Source organism: Watersipora subatra, chromosome 4, assembly GCF_963576615.1.
Source record: "Watersipora subatra chromosome 4, tzWatSuba1.1, whole genome shotgun sequence".
NCBI lineage: Eukaryota > Metazoa > Bryozoa > Gymnolaemata > Cheilostomatida > Watersiporidae > Watersipora > Watersipora subatra.
Window position 1 is genome coordinate 46,671,934 of NC_088711.1, and position 8,269 is coordinate 46,680,202.

At 35.3% G+C, this 8,269-nt stretch overlaps 1 long non-coding RNA gene across 1 annotated transcript; it reads right to left on the minus strand.

Annotated features, from left to right (window-relative positions):
* Window positions 1-828: 828 nt before the first annotated feature.
* On the minus strand, window positions 829-6,404 carry LOC137392770 (uncharacterized). Its single transcript, XR_010978245.1, has 3 exons — window positions 6,313-6,404; window positions 4,308-4,448; window positions 829-963 (listed from the first exon to the last, which is right to left on the minus strand). It is a non-coding gene; the product is annotated as an uncharacterized lncRNA (long non-coding RNA).
* Window positions 6,405-8,269: the final 1,865 nt, after the last annotated feature.

An 8,269-nucleotide genomic window follows, 5' to 3' on the forward strand; every position in this document is an offset into this window, starting at 1 on the left:
CAGGCTATTTCCAGTCAAGATAATACAGTTGTCCGCTTGAAAAATGTTAGCATTGACCGCGATTTAGCAATTGAAACTGATGAAAACCACAAATACCAAAAAAGGGTGATGTTTCATAGAGTTAATAGTTTCAATTAATGTCATTTAGTGTTTGAAACCAAGAAAAGAGTCTACAGAGTATATAGTAAGAGCTAGGAATGGTAAGAGCCCTTGTAAACCCGTGGTTAGACAAATGGATTACCAACCTGCTGCTGCAATTTTCGTGAGTTCAAATCCAGCAGAACGCGAGTATTTAATGCCAAACTTTTCATAGCTATAGCCAAAACATACCGAAGAACAGAGAACCTTGTAGATTTTTATATATACTAGCGGAATGTCCAGGTATTGAAAATCAGAAAACAATGACAGCTACTTGCTATTAGCCTTAGCTTAACGATAAGTGCTAAAACTACTTGCTTTCACGATTGAGCATGCATAAAATTACGCTGCCGCTCTCCATGATGCTGCACCGTAATGGAGAGCGGTAGAGTATTTGCACCCATATAACGACATATATCGCCTAATGAATACATCAAGCTCGTGTGGCTTAATTGGGAAGGGTTGGATTTACGAATGGAAGGATCCAAGATCAAATTTTCTGCTATACGGATTCTCCATTCTAAGGTTTTAATAGCTATATGCGGACATACCGATGGACAGACACACATGTAAGCAAACTTGAAAATTTATATATATATTTATACATTTATATATTTATATATTACTATGGAGGAAATAACTACTTTAGGATAGAACATAACAGTAACTATTATTATGACTCACCTCTCTGGTAGGTACAAAATTCTACATCTGGCAACATCAAGTGATTTCAAACTGGTGAGGTTACAGATAACTTCTGGGAGGCCATCAGAGAAGTCATTATCATCGAGCTTGAGGATTTCAAGACGAGAAAGCTGTGATAGTCTGTAAACATGAGAAATACTGAATATAACAGTATTAACCATTACAAATACCTCATCATATACTTTATGCTGCTACTTACTGATATTGGAGTTGTTAACAACATTCTATTTTTTGTAGGAACAAATATGTTTAGGATAATTTGGCAATTTGAAGCAAAGCACTGAAATGAACTATTCACCAATCAGAAACATTTTATACAAAGCATGCTAAAGCCTCACCTCACAGCTCTTGGCCATAAGCAAACACTGTACTGAGTCACACTACACAGCTTCTGGTATGTAATGAGTTGAGAAATAAAAGTTTCAAACCAAGATTGTAAGAGTCATTGAAGAAACAAACAAGTGAATTTGGAATCAACTGACAGTGTTTGATTATGACTTTGCTATGGTGTTATAGCAAAGTATATTTTGTACGAAATGTTGACTTTGTAAAAAGCGTAAGTTATAAAGTTATAAAAGTGTTACCAAACTAACGATGAACTAGAATTAAATTAAACATGAAGTTACTATAGAAACTACATGTACTGAAGTATGTACAGATGAGCAACAGCAAACAGGAAAATGATAAAATTTTAGTTCAAAGTTTGAGGTTTACTAAAATACAAATTAAAATTTCCTTCAATTATGTGTTTAGTTAACTAAATTCATTTAAGTTAGACTCAGCGTTTATGATACACGTCGGTCTCGAAGTGAGAACTATCTACGTAGTACATCGTAATGTTATACTATCTTGGAGATCATTACCACAAAATGTACCAAAGTCATTGTAGGTACCTATAGTTACTAAAATTAAAACATTGTTTTGTTACCATTTTTAATGATGATTAGTTTGATGATTTTTACCAGGAGGAGATTACATTAGATACTTACAATGGGTTTCTATACCACTCTATGTACGTCTATAGCCTATAATATTTTCACATGCCAATTTTCGCATGCCAACACTAAAAAGAACTAAAATCAGACAAGTGTATAACAAAGAATTTTGCATTGTTATCGTAGAAAAACAGACTATATTTAGACATTACTTGCTAACGATTTTAGATTTGCATTTGAACACCTTTACATTTTTATTTTATCTCCTAATTTATTTCAGCAAAACACTTCTTTTAAGTTATGAAATTTAAAAGTTACAGTTGATTGAAAAAGTTTGAAAACCTTTAGTTGTTTTTTTTCCTTAATGCATTTGAACTGCACAAAAATACTTTTCTCATGATATGAAGTTTAAAAGTTAGAATGGTAACTGTTGTATATGTTAAACAAAAATAAAATATCTGTCTAAAGACCTTTTTGCTACCAATGCAATGCTGGACATTCACCTAGTTGATAACAATTTGTGTGTGTATGAAAAAGGTTACTGTTCCAACAGGAACTATCCATCAAAACTTTGAATACGGCGATAAAATAGAGGTAGAAATGTAAAATTGAGATATCAGACCGTCTTTGTCTGACCAAACGGAGAGAGAATGTAGAGGCTATTCCTATTCAAGATAATGCAATTGTCTGCGGGAAAAGTATTGGGCTTGACCACGATTTAGCGATTGAACCTGATGAAAAACCACACATACCAAAAAGCATTGTTTCATAGAGTCAATAGTTTCAATTAATGTCATTTAGCATGTGATACCAAAAAAAGAGTCTACAAAGTATATGTGACCCCGGCCGTCAGAATGTACAATCGTGCGGTAATTGCATTGTTCACAATAGCGCGCTAAGCATGCTTTACGCTATTATATGACTCACCGTCACCATTTTAGTAAACAGTGGTTTATAGTGCATTCAACCCTGCTCTTTCACGTGGTCTTGTTTATTTTTGTGTCTGACCAATCATAAAGCCAGAATTGCCATTTAACTATACCCATATCGGTGGTTGCTATGGAATTTTTCGTAACCCAAGATCATAAATATAGGCTCCAACTGCGGGTGCGCGCGTGTATTTGGCTATTTCCGGTTTTAATGCTTCAGGCTAGAACAAAATAAAACCATCGCAAAAATTACGGCTAGTTGATGCTAGATGAGTATTTTTACTTAGAATCTGAGTCAGCTGCCTCAGATCATAGTGAAAGCGATGATGAGGATTGTGATAATAGGGCAACCTTAGAAATGCAGCTGCTTACGCAATATGTGGCTGCTAACGATAATGCGAATGAATTAAATCAAATTACAGAGAATAACGATCAGCCTATCACTGCTGATAGCATTCCCATTCTAGCTGTTGACATCAAACTGATAAGTGGGTACAAATGTAAAGAATTATGCGCTAGTTTTATGTCATCTAAACAATTAAGCCTCATTAGAACTGTGTATCAAGGATTACCGAAGGAAACGTTGGATACGGTTGTGTTGGGACAAATTGCCACTAGCATAACAAAGAAACCCCTCTAATGCGCTACAATAAATCTCTGCAGCATACTCGTGCTACACTGCATGAGTGTTAAACTACATAAAAAGAGCTCTAGATTGAATGGTCACTTGATGAGTTGGGTTGATATTTCCGCATCCTGATGCCTTCTGTTGTCACTTTTCGTTGACCTTACCACGACCTTCTGTAAAGGTGGACAATTCTGAATACACTTTCAACTCTTTGTTAAGTTGTTGGACTGTCATTATATGCAGTCACAGCAATATAGCTTGATGAGAAGAGCCCAGTTTGAAGCATACCCTTTTAATTAATATATCCAGGACGGTGAGTTTTTAGCCACATATATTGTTAACCTTTTCTATGACCTTTGGGAGGTCAACCGTCAATCGAATTGGAATAAAAATGCAACAATCATGTTTTTCAGGGTTTTATTGTAGAGAATGCCAGGTTTCATTAATATAGGTTGAGATTAAGTGGTTGGTTGCTATGGCATTTTGATTTGTAAACAAATACCATGATTTAAAGTTCATGAATCAGCAACTTTATCCTGCTTAAACTCAAAACAACAGTTTTAGTTCATCACGAGACCTTCTCTACTAAATCTTGCATAACCTGGGCATAAATAACCCGATTTAAAAAATTTAAAATGCATTAAAATCCTCAGAATTTACTGATTTTAAATCTTTAAATAACTCAAAAATGTGGTTTTAGCACGATTGTACATTCTGACTGCCTGGGTCACATATAGTAAAAGCTAGAAATCGTAAGAACCTTCGGAGACCTGTGGTTAGACAGTTACAATACCAGCCTGCGGATGCGACCTGCATGAGTTCAAATCCAGCAGAATGCGAACATTTAATTTTGAAATAGTCATAGCTATAGCCAGACATACCAAAGGACATACAGACAGACTGGGAGATTTATAAATAGAGGAAATAACTACTTAAGAATAAAAACTAACTGTCACTATTATTATGATTTACCTCGCTGGTAAGTACAAAATTCCACATCTGGCAACATGAAGTGATTTCAAACTGGTGAGGTTACAGATAACTTCTGGGAGGCCATCAGGGAAGACATTATCATCGAGCTTAAGGACTTGAAGATGAGAAAGCTGTGATAGTCTGTAAACATGGGATATACTGAGTATAAGAGTATTAACCATTACAAATACCTCATCATATACTTTATGCTGAAACTTACTGATATGGAAGTTATTATCAAAAGTTAATTTTTTGTAAGAATAAAAATGATTAGGATATTTTTGCAATTTGAAACAGAGCACTGAAATGAACTACTCAACAATCCGAACTATTTTGTACAAAGCATGCTAAAGCCTCACCACACAGTTCTTGTCCATAAGCAAACACTGTACTGAGTCACACTACACAGCTTCTGGTATATAATGAGTTGAGAAATGATAGTTTTAAACCAAGATTGTAAGAGCCATTGGAGAAACAAACAAGTGAATTTGGAATCATCTAGCCGAGTTTGATTATGACTATGCAATGGCCATGGAGTTATAGCGAAGTATATTTAGTACGAAATGTTGATTTTGTAAAAAAGTGTAAATTATAAAGTTATAAAAAAGTGGTACAAAGCTAATGTGGAACTAGAATTAGATTAAACGTGAAGTAACCATAGGAACTACATGTACTAGGGTATGCACAGGAGAACAACTGTATATGAAACAGACCTAACATTGCATTTTAGGTGAATAGAGAAATATATAGAAGAGTACATTACAATCATGTCGGTAACTAATTCCTTTCCATCAGATAGATGCTCTAGTGGTCTACTGATGTGGAAGACATATGTGCTCCACTTACACAGACATGCACATACGCACGCAAACACACGCACACACACACACCATGTAAACAACATGTAGACACACGCGCACGCACACACGCACGCACACACACCCCATGCACATTCCACACACATAGACACCTCACTGACACACTCAAATCCATGCACAAGCTCCATGCCCACAAACCTCGATATGCACTACAATACGATACACATCATGTCCACAACATGTGGACACACATACACCCCGCCTGAAAAAAACTAATAGAAAAACTTCTCAATTATCTTACTGAATAAAACTAAATCAATATAAAGGTAGATAAAGGAATATATTTACTTGCATCTCCTTTGATAATTCACAAGCTGAATGATAGCTACTATCACTCACCTTCTTTAATAGTATAGTTTAAGTAAAGAATCATTACTAGTATTTTTCTTTATTATTACTGTCATGTTAAATAACAGCTACCGCTGTCCGTTCGTAAGACTTTGTAATTGGTGAATGAGAAATAATTTATGTATATTTTAATACGTTAAAATGAGTGATTCTCATTGGGCAGATTATAATTTCTTTGTAAATAATTCTTTTTTAAATCTGATTCGTTTAGGAAGACTCACAAACTTACATTCACTGACATGTTTAAGATTTGATGAGCATATTTAAACTACAGTACTTTTCGGACCTGTAGCCGCTACTTTTTTCTGATGATTTGAGCAATGCGGCTTATATAAGGGTGCGGCTAATCTGTGGCTTTTTCTTTTACCGCTAGGGCGCATTAACGGGAATCTCCAATTAGTGCGCTTCTAGCGGTGAAAGAAAATACGAAACAATGCCAGACAATACTGTTCCGTTAGGCACTAAGTTAAAAAACGTCGGATAATACGAAACTGTGCCGTTCGGCACTGTTCCGTTTTAAACAGCAAAGTTACTGCCGCGTTAAGAAGCACAGTCCTGAGTTCTGCGGCCTACACAAAGGTGCGGCTTATGTACTGTTTTATTATCGGTTTTTGGAAAATAAAGCAGATGCGGCTTATATAGGGGTGCGGTTTATAGTCCGAAAAGTACGGAAGTAACAAGGAAGAATTTAATAAAGAAGTTATATTCATTTGTATATTACTATGGAGGAAGTAACTACTTTAGGGTAGAACATAACAGTTACTATTATTATGACTCACCTCTCTGGTAGATATGAAATTTTACAATTAGTAACATCAAGTGATTTCAAACTGGTGAAGACAAAAATAGCTTCTGGGAGGCCATCGGAGAAGTCATTACCACTGAGCTTGAAGTCTTCAAGATGAGAAAGCTGTGATAGTCTGTAAACAACAGAAATACCGAGTATAAGAGTATTAAAGGTTGACTTGCAACAAAAATCACATTACAGTTATTTGATATGAAAAAAGTCACCATGTCTTACTCTGTTGTGTTGTAGGTGCAAAATATGTGGAAATGTGATTACAAACTCTTAAAAGCTCAAAAACGAAAAGCCGCCGTAGATTGGAATCTCTTTATTTCTCTGACGTAGTCATGAAATTTATTTATTGTCTTGTCACATGATGTTTTCACATGAATTGAAAGGCCAATAAAAATCTCAATATAAAACTTACCGTAGCACTAGTTTATGACAAACACTTCGGGTTTTATCGACGACCCCGTATCAAATATAGATGCTCGCAACTTTACAGTTTTGTTTCGGTTTGGTATAATCGGCCAGTCGTAATCTGATCATATGATCCAATACCTCGCAAATAATTTCTGCAGCACTTTTCGATTATCACAAGTGACCAACAGGCTCGTCATGATTATCAGACAATGATATGTACTCCTTCAAGCTACGGCTAAAAAATTAAACAAACTTTTACGGTAAGTTATAAAATATCACTGCTAAAAGTGAGAGCATTACAATGACGATAAAACAGACGCGTAAGAACAATAGACATAGTTTTATTGAATGGGTGAAGTATATTTGTGAAAATATTTCGACGAATAAGGTTGCATGAAAGTGTAAACAGAAACCATCTACCACAACTACGTCACATTTGAGCCGTTTTGGAAAGAGAATCCAAACTACGGCGGTCTCGTGTGGCTGCGATTAACTGTTCGTTTTTGAGCTTTTAAGAGCTTGTAATCACATTTCCACATATTTTGCACCTACAACACAACAGAGTGAGACATGGTAAATATTTTCATATCAAATAACTGTAATAAGAATTTTGTTGCAAGTCAACCTTTAACCATTACAAATACCTCATCATATACTTTATGCTCTTGCTTATTGATATTTGAGTTATTTTGACTATGCTATGGCGTTATTGCAAATTATGATTCGCATGAAATGTTGATTCTGTAAAAAAGTGTAAGTTATGAAGTTTTTAAAAAAGTGTTATAAAACAATCATAGAACTAGAATTAAATTAAAAGTGAAGTTGCCATAAAAGCTAAACGTACTAAGGTATGTACTGATCAGTAACTGTAAATCAAATCAATAACATAGAACTAGAATTAAATTAAAAGTGAAGTTGCCATAAAAACTACATGTACTAGAGTACAGGAGAGCAACTGTAAACTAAATAGACCAAACACTCTACTTTAGATGAAAAGAGAGGAATACAGATGAGTACTGTACAATCGTATGTCAGCAACTAATTCCTCTTCATTACATAGATGCTCTAGTGGTCTACTGATTGGCAGACATGCAAGTGCCACTCACGTAGACATACACAGGTGCACACAAACCATGTACACAACATGTAGACACACCCAACACACCTCACCGACGCAAACCTCCCCGTGCGCAAGTCTTTGCGCCACCAACCTCCTCAATACGCCCTACAATACGATACACATCATGTCCACGACATGTAGACAGACACACAAGCCACCTGAAAAAACTGATAAAACAACTTCTCAACTATCTTACTGAATAAAACTAAATCAACGTCAAGGTAGATAAAGGAATACCTTTGCTTACATCTTCTTTGATAATTCACAAGCTGAATGATAGCTACTATCACTCAGCTTCTTTATTATTATAATTTAAGCAAAGAAACATTATTAGTATTTTTCTTTATTATTACTGTCATGTTAAATGACAGCTGCCGCTGTCCATTCATAAGACTTCGTAATTGATGAA